Source organism: Podarcis bocagei, assembly GCF_964188305.1.
Source record: "Podarcis bocagei genome assembly, chromosome: 3".
Lineage (NCBI taxonomy): Eukaryota > Metazoa > Chordata > Lepidosauria > Squamata > Lacertidae > Podarcis > Podarcis bocagei.
Genome location: NC_138127.1, coordinates 34787344 through 34803432, shown reverse-complemented (window position 1 = coordinate 34803432; position 16089 = coordinate 34787344). Strand labels below are relative to the sequence as shown.

At 42.0% G+C, this 16089-nt stretch overlaps 1 long non-coding RNA gene across 2 annotated transcripts in view; it reads left to right on the top strand.

Moving 5' to 3' along the window:
- Positions 1-3911: 3911 nt before the first annotated feature.
- Positions 3912-16089, top strand: part of LOC308583046 — a 28551-nt gene continuing 16373 nt past the window's right edge. Inside the window, exons 1-3 of one of the 2 annotated variants that reach the window (XR_014006025.1) lie at positions 3912-3976; positions 6626-6726; positions 12515-12597. This is a non-coding gene — a long non-coding RNA (uncharacterized lncRNA). Of the gene's footprint in view, positions 3977-6625; positions 6727-12514; positions 12598-16089 lie in introns of those variants that run through there. The other variant, XR_014006024.1, reaches the window with a different exon arrangement.

Below are 16089 nucleotides of genomic sequence, written 5' to 3'. Positions count from 1 at the left end.
ATGGATCCCACATTGTAATCTCAGTCTACTGGCAGTTAGAAATGGGATTGCACCAACCATACAGTCAGAGAGTTTCCCATGTTTAAAATGCTGGTCACTGTAGGGCTTTTGTTACTTTTGCTCTGGGGTCAACTGCTATAATAGCATGAGCCTTGCTAAATCTTCCAATTTCAAACAGAGAGAGTTGTCAAAAAGCACAATCAAATAGATGAAAAGCATGTCAGAGGGAGAAGATCAAAGACCAAAGGACAACCACCCTCACCTCAATGTTCACAGTTAAGACTCATTGTGGCCTCTTCATGAAGGAAGCGTTATACCAGGAGAGAGCAAAGTGGCAGGCTGTTTCTTATTACCTCTCATCCCCATGATAGAAACATCTGAGAGGGGCTGACTAAGTAGTTGAAGCTGAGAGTTGTTGTAACTATTGTGACTTTATGAGTCTTTCCACCTGATCTTGAAAAATCACTTTCGTGCTTTGTTTCTGTGACTGTGTGAAGTTTGTGAGAGGCAGCAGCCAAGAGGGGCACTGGCTATAACCAGGTGTGGATCACACAACACATCTTTTAAAGTCCATGAATGTCTCCTTCTCAAACATCTACTCTAGAAGTAGCCACAATGATGTTTTCCATAAGTTATGGACAATAGCCCCCATCAACTGCAGCCAACATGACCAATGGGCAGGAATGACAGGAGTTGCCATCTACAATGTCTGGAGGTTACCTCTGCACTGTCCTTATGCCGTGTATTCAAAATATCAAATTCTATGTGTAGACTGAGAAAGGAATAGTCAAAGTGTATATATACTCTAATTCAGTTTACATTATAGTGGTACCTCGGGTTAAGTACTTAATTCATTCCAGAGGACCGTTCTTAACCTGAAACTGTTCTTAATCTGAAGCACCACTTTGCTAATGGGGCCTCCTGCTGCCGCTGCACCGCAGGAGCACAATTTCTGTTCTCATCCTGAAGCAAAGTTCTTAACCCAAGGTACTATTTCTGGGTTAGCGGAGTCTGTAACCAGAAGCGTATGTAACCCGAGGTACCACTGTAGTAGTAAAAAGATAACTGAAAAGGTCTGTTCAATGTTTTGACTAGCTAGTAAGACCAATTTGGGGGGCAGGGAGAGTGAAGAGAGCGAGAGAGAAAGAGAGGGGGGGGCTTGATCTGCTTTTCAGTTCAAGTCCTAGTCAAACCCAATCTGAACTGCAAACTTAACTCTGCCTTTATTTATTCCAGTGCAGAACCTGAAACATTATTCGAATGCTAAAGCAGCAGGACTCCTTAGATGTGACTGTGAACAAGACAAAAACGAAAAGAACAAGTATGATATCATAACACCATCCATCACTCATTACAATGACCGCTCCCCGCTTGAAACGGGGGGCGGCCTTTGCGTGGGCGCGTGCAGCCCCTAGATCTGGAGCGGCCCCAACAGCATAGGCTTGGCTTTGCCTTCCCTCAGGTGTGATACCTGGAGGTCTCCGCCTACCTCAGTCAGTTGTCCAATCCCACCTGGGGGAAGCGTTGCCAAGGAGACCAGGCCAGGTATTGCCCACACAATAGAGGGAGGACCTGGGGAAAGCGTTGCCAAGGAGACCAGGCCAGGTATTGCCCACACAATAGAGGGAGGATCTTACCTAGGAATCCTCACTTGGCTCCAGAGCTTCTCCCACCCTACCCACCCTCAGTTAATGTCTTATTTTGCAGGTTAACTTTTCTTCACAGGTTTTGCAGGTTAACTTTTCTTCACAGGTATGCGGGCGCTGCTACGTTAAGGTCGCTGTTAAAGGGCCGGAAAGGAATTTCCCTGCATTGGCAGGTTTCGCCTTTCCCGTAGCAAAACGTCACAACTTTGGCGGTATCAGGCCTTGGGCGGAATCCTTTTGTCCATCTTCCTCTTGCGGCGGCGATACCAGGGTTCCCCGTTAAAGGGGTTTTCTGAAGGGAGGCTTTGGCCGTACACCGAAAGGTTGTCATTGCTCTCTCCTGCGGCGGCGGCGTTACGGGGGCGGCCATCTCTGCTTGAACATATGTTCTCCAGAGCCAGCCCATCCCCCCCACACACACTGGATAACCCCGATGCTCCCTAGGTCCCCGGCTGGGGACCAGGGAGGGAGAACGCCCAGTGCCTGAGCCAAGGTCTACCCACATTTGAAATTTAATAAAGTTGTGGCCAATTTAATCCCATAGCACATTGTCTTGAGTTGTTATTCCACATGACGGGGGGACCGTGCAGGATCTGGGGACTCCGCCTGCCCACGCAATAATAGATTCAACCAGCAAGTGGTGTCAGAATTGTGACCAAAACAACGCTGGAGAGAAACAAGTGGGGACATGCCCAGGGCATGCAGAATACTAACTGCCTCCATGAAAAAAATTGTCCAGTAGTGACCAAGTATGCTCAGTGGTTACAAAATGTTGGATGTTGTCGTGCTTTTCTCTGTTGGAGGGGTGATGGAACACAGTACCCTGAAAAAAATGCATGACTGGATGCCTAAACAAGGTAACTCCACATTTGGTTGCAGGTTCCCCTTGTTATTATTCATTATAATCTTGTTATATTCCTATGGGGCATATAAAACAAAAAGGAGGCAGAAACGCAAAGAAATGCAAGAACACAATGTAGTGCTTTATGGTGTACCTAAAATGTCTAAATGTATCAGAGGTGAAAGACTGGAAGAGGACCATAATTGCTTTCCATCCTCACTAAAGCAGGAAACAGAAAGGTTCGTTAATTTGTTAAACCGCTTGGCCACATTTTGCTTTGAATTCTACCTCACTTGAGCTGCCATAGGTCACCAAATGAGTCTCATTAGCACAAGCCCTGCACAAGGTCTTCTGTTTGTGCAATGGGGCTTTCCCTCTCATTCCCCCCAGAGCCCTGCAAATTGGCTCAGGGGGTCAGGAGAACCTTCAGAATAGCGCAAAGGGAGAGGAGAGGGAGATTGTTCCATCTGGTAAGTTGAAACGTCTGCACTGACAAAATGTGCATCATGGTGTGACACTGAATTCCAACCATAAAGCTAAAAGCATATTCAACGTTTCTATTTTTCCATTGTTTAATTCTCAATTTATTCCTTTTTAGTTTTTTTAATCGAAAAATTTCACTAAGCATATGCAAATTTCCATGATAAGGTTTACAAAGTATGCTGATATGTATAAAAGAAGACACTGGGTGTTAGATGCAATAACGTCATAATAGTTGTCTGCCACTCTGTGTAGGTGCTCCATAATTTTGGTGCTCAAATATAAAGGCTTGTTTTCATATGTTCAGAAGCCACGGAACAAAATTACCAGCAGAGTGCTTTGTTTCCATTTTATTAAATACAGTAATTATTGTATAAGCAGCATGTTATTTGGTGTGTCTGTAGATGTTAACAGTTCTATGCAACTCAGGGTTCTGAAAAGAATAGTGCTTTCATTCAATTATAAATAACCAGGTTGTTCCATTTATAGAGTAGACCGAGAGATCAAAGACCACTCAGTCTAACAACAACATTCTGTTTTCCTAGTGGGCCATCCCTCTCATATTAAAGTGCACAGCACTGATTGGAAAAAACCCCATCATGAATCTTGTTGTTTTAATTGGGGGAAATATCACATGCAAACAGCAAAGTTTCAGATCTCACCATTGCTGTAGGTGAGTGTAACAAGAAGTGGGAGGAAGGACCACTCCCCACATCAAATGGGGGGCATAGTTTGCATGGATGTGTGCAGCACCCCTGATCCTACATGGCTCTTAGCAGTTTTGCCTGGCATCACTCCCCACCCCCCCAGGCTGAATACCTGGAGATTTCTGCCCAACCTCAGACAGTCAACCAATCCCAGTGGGTGGAGGCGTTGCCTGGGGGAGTTGGCGAGGTAGGGGTGGGACTTTCCCACCCACACAATAGACGGTGGAACTTACCTGGGGGATCACAATCAGCTCCAGAGCTTCGCAAGTGACATCACTGGAATTCATCCTACATCTGGAGAGGTGAGACTGGGGCCCAACCCTTATTAGCTTGGCTGGGTGGGCTGTGAGGAAGGCCTTGCCACATCATGCAGCCTTCTCCTCCTCCCCCCCATGCCTGTTTTGGCCCCTTGGGGGGTGGAGGTGGCAGAAGGGGCCTCCCGGCTGCTTCCCGCGATTCTGGGGGGAGGGCAGGCTGGGGGGAGGGCTTGCCACCTGGGAGCCGGTCTTGGATTGGGGTGGTCTCCGCCTGTCCACGCAATGATGTACAATGGCTGCCCATCTTGAGAGATAAGGAGCAAATAGAATTGGTTGTCTGGATTTTCGCAATGACATAAAAGGACATGATCATGGCTGTCAGTAAGAAGGAAGGGAAGGGAAGGGAAGGAAAGGAAAGGAAGGACACAGAGAGTGCTCCTATGATGGATAGGTGTTGGGTCATCCTCCTGGAGACCCTGCAACCAATCATAGCAAGGTGGAGAAACAACCAAGCAGGAGGGAGTGGGGAGTCAAAAGGTAGAATGTGAGAGTTTAACTGCCAGATAGAACTTGGCTTAGGATGTAGCTGGGTGCTTAGGGGTTTATTAGGCAGGACAAACTCATTTAATTTCTTTAGGACAGTAGTTCTCAAACATTTTCCCTCTGGGCCACACTTTCAGAATGAAGATTGGATCACATCACACGAAATTTTTAATCGATAAGTGGGATCACCTTTAAGGATGCTCCTGGTTGTGGGCAGGCCCCCAGGCCGGTTCCTCCCACTCCTGGCGTGGGCGGAGTAATGCCGTCATGCCAGGGTGGCACCACGATCACCCCGGCTTCTTGGCCAATCACTTTTGTGTGGGGTGATATAAAAGCGGCAGCATGACGTGTGTCAGGCACCTACTTCCAAACTTGCAAAACATGTCTTTGTTTAAAGTATTGTTTTATTAATGGCTGGAGAGGAAGGAGGACAATGTTCTGTTAAAAGGGGGGGAAATCCTGTGTCCCTGTATACAGCCTTTAAATTATGGGCATGTTGGTTCATGGTCAATCTTTGTGCTACATTAACTGTTGAATCAGATCAATTTCTGTGAGTCATGGAGTTTCACAGGAATGTCTTTCCGCTCTTCCTCCGCTATGCATCTTCTAGGAAACAGCAATATAAAGCTGTCAATGCCTCTAAAAATATATGTTTCTATTTGCTTTTGGTGGACTTGAGATTGCTCCGCAGCCATCCTTGTTTGCTCTTTTGTTCACAAGCACTAATATGCCCAGAATAAAACAAAAGACCAGGTAAAAATGTCTGGTCAGTACCTTGAAAATAATAAATAGTACTTCAGCAGATTTTCACGTTATAAGACTATTGTTTACCTAAACAAAGCTGAGGGGAAATGTGACTAGAAGAGAATAACTATTTTCCCAATTGAGCTAAGATCCCATGTAACATATGGACCAACTGAGTTAGAAATGTCTAAGAGTACTCATTTCTATGTATTTCCATTAAAAAAGCCTCCTAAGGAAGAATTTCCCAATTATCTATAGGGCACAAACATAGAAAAATATAGGTGGAAAGTCAAAGATTTTTAATTATAATTTTCGATTTAATGCTGGAGTGAGGCACCCCAGATACAGAGGGCTGGATATAGCCCAGAGCTAGATTTCATACTGCTTTTTGAGTCTCCATCTGACCACCTGCCTTTCAGCAGGGAGGGGAAAGGGCTTTGATGTTGTACAGGTTGTTCAAACTGAAGCTTTTTTTCTCCCTAGAAGTTCTATCACAAGCAGATTAAAGCAGGGGGCAAATTTCTCTGCAGACTTGTGTTCCTCACAAATATACCAAAAGTAATTTATGCATTCTGCCACTGATAAATGCAATTGCATTTTAAAATTTATGACTTTAAATATTTGTAAGTTGGGACTTGAAGTTCATCTGTGCGTTAGCCTTATTTCCATTCATCTGCAAGGATTACCAAGATCTTTTTATCTCCCCCCTCCCAAACAGGATATGTGTCTGTCTGTCTGTCTGTCTGTCTGTCTGTCTGTCTGTCTGTCTGTCTATCTATCTATCTATCTATCTATCTATCTATCTATCTATCTATCTATCTATCTATCTATCTCTATCTATCATCTATCTATCTCTAACATCTATCTCTATCTATCTATCTATCTATCTATCTATCTATCTATCTATCTATCATCTATCTATCATCTATCTATCTATCTATCATCTGGAGTTATGAAGAACTAAATATATGCCATGATTTCCGTGGGGAAGAGCTATGTTAGGGTTGCCATACATCCAGAATTTCCCTGACATATCCAGAATATTGCAGTCAGTGTTGGTGCCTGGGTACATGGAGCTGGACCTCACTGGGCTTCTTGCACCAGCTTGGAAAACACCAGGCAGTTGCATTCTCCCCCACAAGCGACCCTCGGGATGATTCATCACTCTTCTTTCCCGATGTGCTTCTGCGACATATATCCGAAGACATATGTACACAACATGTTAGCAGAGTCCAAGCAGAAGCTAGGCATTGGTGGTGTGGGTTTCTAAGCTACTTTATTATGTACAAAACAGAACAAAAGAAAACATGGCTCCTCTCTCCTTCTTCATCTCCGAGAGAGCAGAAAAGCAAAAGTACAGCATAACGGAACAGTGTAACTGAACTTCCGTTCTCATGACTCCAACAGTATGGAATGTCAACACAGACATGTGATGAAAACAATCACACATCCTGCAACGGGAGGAATGAAATCACAACAGTTGGCAGCAGTGTCCAGGCGGAAATCAGGTAAATGTCTGGGGAAATCCGGACATATGGCAGCCCATATCAGCAGTGTCTTTTTGATCCAGAGTTTTGATCCAGTAGAGGAATCCCAATATTAGTGGGGGGCAGAGGACTCTTTTGATGATTCCCTCCACCCACAGTCCTTACTGCCACCTCCCATTCTGTTCTAAAGAGTCACATTGAAGGCTACAAGGGGAGGGGGAAACTGGCAAAGGTCACCTTCCCTCTCTTTCCGCCCAGTGGAAGCATCCCTTAGTGTAACTCTGCTCTGGCAATGCTACTGTTGTTTGAAGCAAAGTGTGACTCCAGTCCCATATCTGCTGCCAGAGCCTGCTCCATGGGTTCCAATTCTGGGGTTCTAAAATATGAGGTTTTGATTGGGGAAGGAAGCTCACAGACTCACTGCCCCAGCACTAAGTCTACCTGGTGATACTCTGAGTTTTTCCACAATGCCCACCGCCACTTCCTCACTGAGTATCATAACCCACTTTCGGTTGTAACCCATTATCATGTTCACAAAGTTGCCACCATTTTAAATCTATAGTGGATGTCTTTGTTTAGCAAGGACACCAAGCCTTTGACCATTCCAAAGCTGTTTTCACTTTCGTCCATTAGCTTTGCAAACTCTGCTGCTCAGACCTTTTATCCGTCTCAAGTTCCTAGTCCTTGGTGAATAGACACTATTTGATACAATTGAGATATCCTCTATATAAAACGGTCCAACAGGGCTGATCACTACAGTGCAGCATCAGTGATCCCTAAAACCCCCAAAGCAGAAAGGGTGCATAAAAGGATAACCACGGTTGTCAACTTGTCTCATAAAAGAAAGTGTGAACAACATGAGCATTAAATAATCATTTCTGACAGTCCAAGGCATTTTGTTTAAGACAAAGAATTCATCTTTAAAGTTTATAACACTATTTTCCCATACTTCCTCTCCCTGCCATAACAGGGCTAAACATGCCATCAATCAGAAAACCAACAGAGCAAGACCTTGGGAGAAATCACTCTATAGAGGTGACCAATGATTTGACAGATTCATTAACATTAGCACCTGCTGTCACTGTGAGGATCACATTTTTTTAATAGATACAATTTAACGAGGATGTAATTGCTACAATCAGATTATTCTTTATGTGTCCAATATATGGATCATTACATAATGATAATTTTATGGATAATAATAATTTTGCCTCAGATGTTGCTTTTATTCTTGTTGGTACAGTATTTAATATTGTTTTACTAGTCATGTGTACTTCAAAAACATCTGCAGTACAGATGAATGAATATGCCAATTTTGGTTTCTTGTTTTTCTCATCGTAAGTTCAGTTCTCCACAACTGTTTGAGATGCAACTTTGTCTATTATACACATTTTTTATATTTTATATTTTTATATTTTCACTAGTATATCCAGTCCATTGAACCCACTATTGGTCTCATCTGCTAAATCTGCCAGGACCTGTCTTCACATGCAGAGAAACTCCCTAACTCACAAAGCATTTGAGACCCATCGGCTACTCTCACCTGGTTTATGGAGGTTTCTGAACATACTGTAGAGGGAAATGAGGGGCAGATCGTGTTTATCAACCTGGGAAGGTAGCCCATCTAGGAGAATAAGACTCTGATCCTAAACCTCTGCTGCCTTGTGGGATATCTTTGGGGAAAGAAAAGGCTAAGGAGTAAACTCTAAAAAAATCTGGAGTGGAATCCCTAAGACAATTGGATAGTCTAGGACTGATCCCAGTTTTATAGCAAGTATGTTTTTGCTTATCATCCATTATACAAAACATGTCTTATAATACCTGCAGCTCATTGTGGTCTTTAGTATATCATGTATTCTCCCTGTATCCACTCATTTCAAAGCAGAGAAACATATCTGTTGCTTGACACTCACAGCTGAGATTTATTTATCTATAACCTTCTCAAATCAGCTTTCCAACCCCCAGAAGATGTTTGCACTTGTGTGATATTGGAGGATGTATCAGAGGAAAAATATCGCAAAACAAAGCCATAAACCATGGAAGGAAAAACGACAAAGATGTTTCCACACTGTGCAATGATGGTGATGTCCAAGTGTCATTACCTTTGTGTTTGTTCATAGTTTCAAATAAGAGCTTATTATCTGAGCCAAACATGGCTCATAAACATACTGTGGTTTATTTAAAGCATTAAATGCAGAAAAATCCTTCCTCCACCTTCACACTAAAAATATTGTTTATTCCATCTCCAGGCTGTAATTTTCTAAATGCCCTGGTGTTTATTTTCCCCCTAGTCAACAGCATCATTCAACTGTACTATCAAATAAATATAAGACAAAACCACAAAAACTTCACACAACAGAGTTAAATGTATGAAATGCTAAATTTTGATATGCCAATGAAATCTTAGTAAGATGTGCTAGCATATCCAAAGTGTAAAGCACATATGAGAAACACAACTATGTACTCGAAAAATAATAACACCTTATACCAAAAATCACAAAAAGGGTGAATTAAGGTTGCAAAGGCAACTGCCAATGTATTAGCCTTTTCAAAAAACTTTCAAGTTGTTGACTTAACAACCTCAGTAACGGTCCTTTAAATGTCATTTTAAAACATGCAATTATATAGGTTTTCCTAGGAACAGCAAAACCACAAATCTGTTATGTATTTAAAATATGCTTTTTAGAGATCCTCTGTGAGAGCTTTAAATTAAAGATATAAATAAGGAACTGGTATTGGAGATATTAATATTGCACAGTTTGAAGTGACTGGATGCATGAAAACTGACTCCCTTTGAAAGGAAGCATTGTCCAGACCGATTAGAGATTATTCAAAAACTTTACTTGCAGAACTTTCTTCATAACAGAATTAAAACATCAAATGATACATCCAAACAGTTTCATAAAACATAGGCTTCTCCAAGCATAGGCTTAGCATCATCTTAGAAATAAAATAACTTACAATCAGAGCTTGCAAACATAGCGCTTTTGCACTCTCTGTCTCTCTCAGGTTCCATTTTGCCTACACTCCAGCCCTAAGGATGTATACTCCTGGACAGCCATTTATACCTCCTTACTCCGCAGAGCTTGTCAAGAAAGGCAACTCCCTTCAAAATGGTGATTTGAAATTCAATAGCCTCCCATGTGGTCTAAGGTTCGACACTCATGTGTTAGCTAGCAGAAAACAACAATAATTATCAATTCACTTATAGCTCAGTGTCCCTTTCTTGGCTTAAATATAGCCCCATAGAAAATCCCCATGTTAAAGCCTTGAGTAATATGCATTTAGACATTCACCATTTCAGTGTTAATTAAACCAATTATACTTAACAACTGGGGCAGGGCAGTGGAAAAGAGAAGGCTTTAGGAAAGAGGTGGGAAGGGACCTGCCTGCTTGCCTCTCAGCTTCATAGAGGCAAGCTCTTGGCTAACTTGAACTGAGGCGGATTGGAAGGATGTGCAGGCAGGCAGGTGACCTCTTCTAGACAGGTGAGGCAGGATAAGATAGATAGCTCTTTATAATTAATATATAGTTCAGGGAGAGGTAATACATGGTTGGCGACCTGATCTGGCCCCTCTCAAGTAATTTTTTTCTGCTGCCTCCAAGGCCTCACTGATGCTGGTGACAGCAAAAGGAAAAACATAAAGCAGACATAGAGCATACAATTACCTGGGCACAATTCAAAATGTTGGTTATGACCTAGAAAGCCCACACGGCTGAGGTCCAAGCTATCTGAACAACTGTACAAGCCTGCCCAGGTTTTGGTATATTTGGGGGAGGTCCTTCTCTCAGTCCTGCCACCCCCACAAGCACGCTCGGTAAGGATTAAAGACAGGGCCCTCTCTGTGGCTGGTCCCAGACTTTGAAATTCCCTTTCTAGAGAAATTACACTGGCTCCCTCCTTGTTGTCCTTCTGTTCCATCAGGCTTTTGAGAACAGACTGCATTTAATGAAAGGGCTCGTGCCATGCAGTTTATAAATATACAAATAGAATGACAGTTTTAATTCTATCGATGTTGAACTGCTTTTTATAGACCCCAGCTATGTTTTAGCTGTTCTTATTTTTATCTGGAAATCACCTTGAGTCCCTGTCAGAGGGAAAAGTGTGGGTATAGATAAATAAATAAATTGATAGCAGCAGCAGCAACAACAACAACTGGGGTAGGAAGAAAGGACACTCTGCCCTGCCAAGTGCCCAGAAGAAATGCAAATATCCCCTTTCCCAGTCATTAGATTGATCACCCCCTTCCTCAGTGGATCTACGCAGATTTGCTGAGAAGGTGGGGGGTGTTTGTCCCTGTGGGTTGGCCACACCCACTACTGGCATGTGGTTCCAAGAGAGTTGGCCAACAGTTGGCTTTTGAGGCAGAGGTTCTTAGCCACCCCCAGTATAGAACACCTTATTGTTCAATATGGTAATATTTTCCATTAATATGGCACTATCAGAAGTGGTTCATCTGGTGGGGCAAAGCAAATAAAAAAATGTGGGAGGAGCACTCCAGTATCATTGCATATTGTTGCTCCACAGTTCAAAAACTGCAAGGTATCATTTTTCAAATTTATCCAAAGGCCAAACTAAGACTCAGTTTGAAGACTGCAGCCTAGGTTTTTTTTAATGAAGTATGTTTGAACATGTATATAGTGTAAAAAATGAAGTTACTTCCCTCCAAGTATGCCTTTTAGCATGAATGATAGTACTTAGAGATGGAAAGATATTTTAGATCTACTTAGTAACAACACACAAAAATAGAAACAAACGCGAATGATACTATTAAACCTGAGTGCAAAAAGCTAAAAAGCCTTGGTTTTTCAGTACATTAAGCAATTAGGATCCCTAATTTAAAAAGGACTATTTTCCTCTCTCATCAATTTAAGCAGATGTAATGCTGCCGCTCGTTCACCTTCCCTTTGGCAAGTACGTGTTAGCAACTGACAATCATCAGACATGCTGAAAAGAGTCCATTTTCATTCTCTTTGCCTTGAACCTATGGTTGCTTTTGGAAGAGAGATGCTTGCATTTGGAGGATGGGTGGTGTGAGGTTAAATTCTCTATGTCTAGGCAGTGATGTCCTACCAATCCAACTTAGTCATGTTAAAACCTTAAATGTTTTTTTGGAATAGATATCAAAGAGGAATAAAAAAAAGTTTGCTATATATTTCTTATTGGCAGACTGGGAATGCACATCTTTGAGGCTGCATTTGTTCATAGGAACACAGAAATTTCACTCCATGATATTTAAATTAAATTGTCACAGGTCTAGGTGCTATGATTTGAATTAAATTGGGCTGTTTCCTGGGTTGCATGCTACATTAAGCACATTAATTTTAAAGCAGTTAAAGCAAATAGATATTCTTGCATGATTTGGTTTTTTTTAAAAAAACAGCATTTTCAGCTCAGTCCTATGGCTGCCTAGTTAACCGAGTTCCATAGCACTCACTCCTAAATATGAATGCATAACACTTCAGTTTGCACTTCAGTTTGAACTCAGAAACAAATTTCATTCATTTCAATGGGACTTTCATCCAAGTATAAACATGCTTAGCGCAATTCGTATGGCATGTTTATGGATTCATTCCCCAAAGAGATGCACAAGATGGTAGTGTTTATGTCCTCAAATAACATCCCAGTTTCTCCTTGCAGTCTGCCCTCAATTACTTCCTCTTGGAAAAGTATTTTTAGAACAGCAGTCAGTTCCAGACCCTTAATAAAGCACTCCAGACCAAAAATAGATCATCACATGCCTTTGTAATTTTGATCTGTATCCAAATACTGATTGTCACCTGTTTCACTCAAACTGTCACCATGGAGATTGGCACTTGCACACTAAGAGGGCTAAATGAAAAGCCAGAAAGGAGGTTGCATCCTTGGGAGATGATAATTCTGTGAACTCAATTGGTAAGAATTTGATGTACCGGTTCATTGTATTTACTCCTTTCTCTCCACTTTCCCTTTATGTCAGTTGTTGATGTGTTGATGAATAATTGCATTTTTTTTTAAAAAAAAGCTTATCAATAAGAAGTAAACAAACAAACAAACTCTGTTCAAATGAATGGCTGTATCTGCTTCTCAGAGGCCAACTGATTGTAGATATTAGGGAATATTCAGTCAAAAGTTCTTCAGGATTTTTTCCAAGCCATTGGAAGAATGGCATGGAAGTAAAAATGCCCTGAGCTATGGACACTTTAGAGTTGGGAACTGCAGGTGCTACAATCCTATTGTGTCCATGCTCTCACCTTCCACTGCCTCAGACTCAACATTTTACCATGCATTTTGCAATTGAGTACACAAAAGGAATAATTTCCCATGCAGTGACAAATACATTTCATAGCCCAGTACTCTTTGTCATTGCCAAGTGGAGGGGGGTGTTTCCCTGTTTTTTAACATTTCACACATAACGTCAATCAAAGGTGCTGGGCCACCTGATGGTAAATCCTTAAAGTTCTCCTTGACGCCAATTAGTTACTCATTTATTTACTCATTAACAGACTTCAGTCACCTTGTCATGTTCTCAATCAGGATTGATTACTAGGCTCTTTTCCAGTCCTTTGGGAATCCCATAGCTTATGTGTTATGTAAACATCCAAGGGAGCCCAGTCATGGGAGCAGAACTTATTGATCTTTCTAGAAGCAATGTTGGAGAAACCACAGAGCAGAAAGCAACTGCTTTGCCCCAGGCAATTGCACAAGAAGTCTGATATTATAGAATCAGCTTAGTTGTTACTCCCCTGCAACTACAGTATTGTAACACAGGAAAGTACAGGACAGGAGGATCATATGGAAAGAAGTGTGCTATTAGTACATTACTTCCCCACCTATTGCTGCTGAGCTTGTGTTTGGTTGCACATTTGGGGATGATGGGGTAGTGGATTCTGCTGGGCAGCTGTTGATGAGTAACAGCAGTTAGAATATCACAAGGTCTTGAAACATGGGGATTGAACCACTGCCTCCTCATTATGCACCCATTGACAATAACAGGAAGCTAAGTCCATCTTGTTTCAGAGCTGCCCTGTTACTACCTAGCATCTCAACCAGCCACTAGAACAATGTTTTTGATGCTATGTGGACTACTCTAAGGAGGTAATACTTGAGGAAAGCTGCATTTCATCCATTTCCTTCAGTTGTCTTGGAGCCATCCATAAGTAATGCAATCAAAGCCCAGATCACCTCCAAATTAGCTGGTCCAGTTTGCAATTTGGCCAAATCTGGTGCAGACCCAGCAAATTAAATGGTTAGTGGAGTTACATAAAGAAAAAAGATTCAACAAACGACCAGTTGAAAGGCATGAAGACATTCCAAAAACCTCATAAACCCCTTCATTGCTCTATTTATTATATGATACTTTTTCTTTCTCTGAGAAAAATTGGCTATAAATCCTCTAAGTAAATAATCCCGATTCATAGGGATGACATTTCCCCCCACATAATGGTGCACCTTCAACAAGGTTCTGCACTCCTACGGTAGCAGGGTGGCAAAGTATTTACAGAGATATTGCGGAGGGTGGACAACCAGACCATTCCTATTGTGAGACTCAAGTGGCTTTAAAAAAAAACACAGCTGAAAAATTATACAGTGGTACCTCTGGTTATGTACTTAATTCGTTCCAGAGGTCAATTCTTAACCTGAAACTGTTCTTAACCTGAAGCACCACTTTAGCTAATGGGGCCCCCCGCTGCTTCCACCGCACAATTTCTGTTCTCATCCTGAAGCAAAGTTCTTAACCTGAGGTAATATTTCTGGGTTAGCGGAGTCTGTAACCTGAAGCGTCTGTAACCTGAAGCGTATGTAACCCGAGGTACCACTGTAGCACCATTTTCACTACAAACTTTACTTGATGTTAGTATGGAGTAAAGTGTGACTGTGGGTATGGAGCCAGGAGAAGGCAGTTAATCCTATTAATTGAGGAGGAGATCTTGTGTAAATAGCACTAGTTTCTTCTCCAAGAAGTTTGCTTACTACACCACATACTTTTCAAAAGCAGCAGCCTATGAAAGAAATTTGAGGTTTCTTTCTGCTACAAAGTACAACTGCTCTTTTACAGCTAGTCATTAGTGGTTAGGCATACAATGAACACATCTGATCTCGCGGCAGTAAATATATGGTGCATAAATGGGGAACTTGCAGAAAGGGTAAATCTGTGCCAACAGTGCAATCAGAATGTTTATGTTTATCACATCCCTTTATATAGCACATTACAAATCGGTCTTCAAACAGTTGAGAATTGGTGAGATGGCAGCCACCATCCAGGCAACATGGTAAATACTGCATTGTTACATACCACCTCAATCTTTGAATGGTGTAAGTTTCCAGAGGTCCAGATGCCTTCTCAGGCTTCATGTTTCCTTTGGAATCGAGGCACAGTGGAGACTGTTGTATCTTTATGATATACAGTTTCTTTACATATATTTACAAAACTTGCCCCACAGCTAGTTTTGGATTGTTTGTGCTCAGATCTGATTGGGATGGTGGAAGGCTACCGCTGTTACCATTTTCTGTGCCTCTGTTGTTGCCTCCCACAAATTCTTACTCAGTTGAGGCTTGTGTAAATCATAATCATGACAATTTATACCCCAACAATCTGGCTGGGAACCAGAGCCTAAAGCAAGAATGGCTCACTTGTGGTCCTTCAAATATTGTTGGGTGGGATCTTCCCATCACCCCAGACCATTGACCACATTGGCTGGGGCCGAGGGGCGTTGGGTCACAGGTTAGCCACTCCTACATAGGCATGTGTGTGTGCTTCACAAATGTCTCCAAAACATTTAGAGATGGAAATATTTGCAGGAGTTAGCTCAAGTGATGTGTACCAACCTGGATGGCTTTAATAGAGGATTACACACATTCATGGAGGTAGAGACCTATCAGTGGCTATTAACTGTAATGGCTATGCTTCGCCTCCACTGTTAGAGGCTGAATGCTTCTGTCTACCAGCTACTAGAGCAGCAGTCTTTGTGTGCCTGCTGGAGGGCTGGAGGGCTCACTGTGTGTCAGTGGCCCCAGACAGCCATTACCGGAAAGTCCCTTCTGAAGTTTTTTCTTAAAATAAAAAAATAAGAGCAGGAGAAAGTGAGAAAGTTCCATAGCCTTACTTCATACCAAAGCTGTATCAGTTACTGCCATGGAAACACTTAATCTAGTAACTCTCACAATAGTGTGGGTGGGGTAGGATAATACAGCTTTCCCTGTAAACTAGCAAATAAAAGGAAACCCTATAATTTAACACATTTTGTCATTAAACCCTGTCTTTAACATCTATAAGTCTATTCTTCTACATGAAGCAACCAATCTGGGGTTTGGTCAAGGAGAATGAACTTCTTAATATATACCACCAGTGTGTTTTTCTTGCCACACAGTTTTCGGAACTTGAGAAAACTTGTGTGATAAAT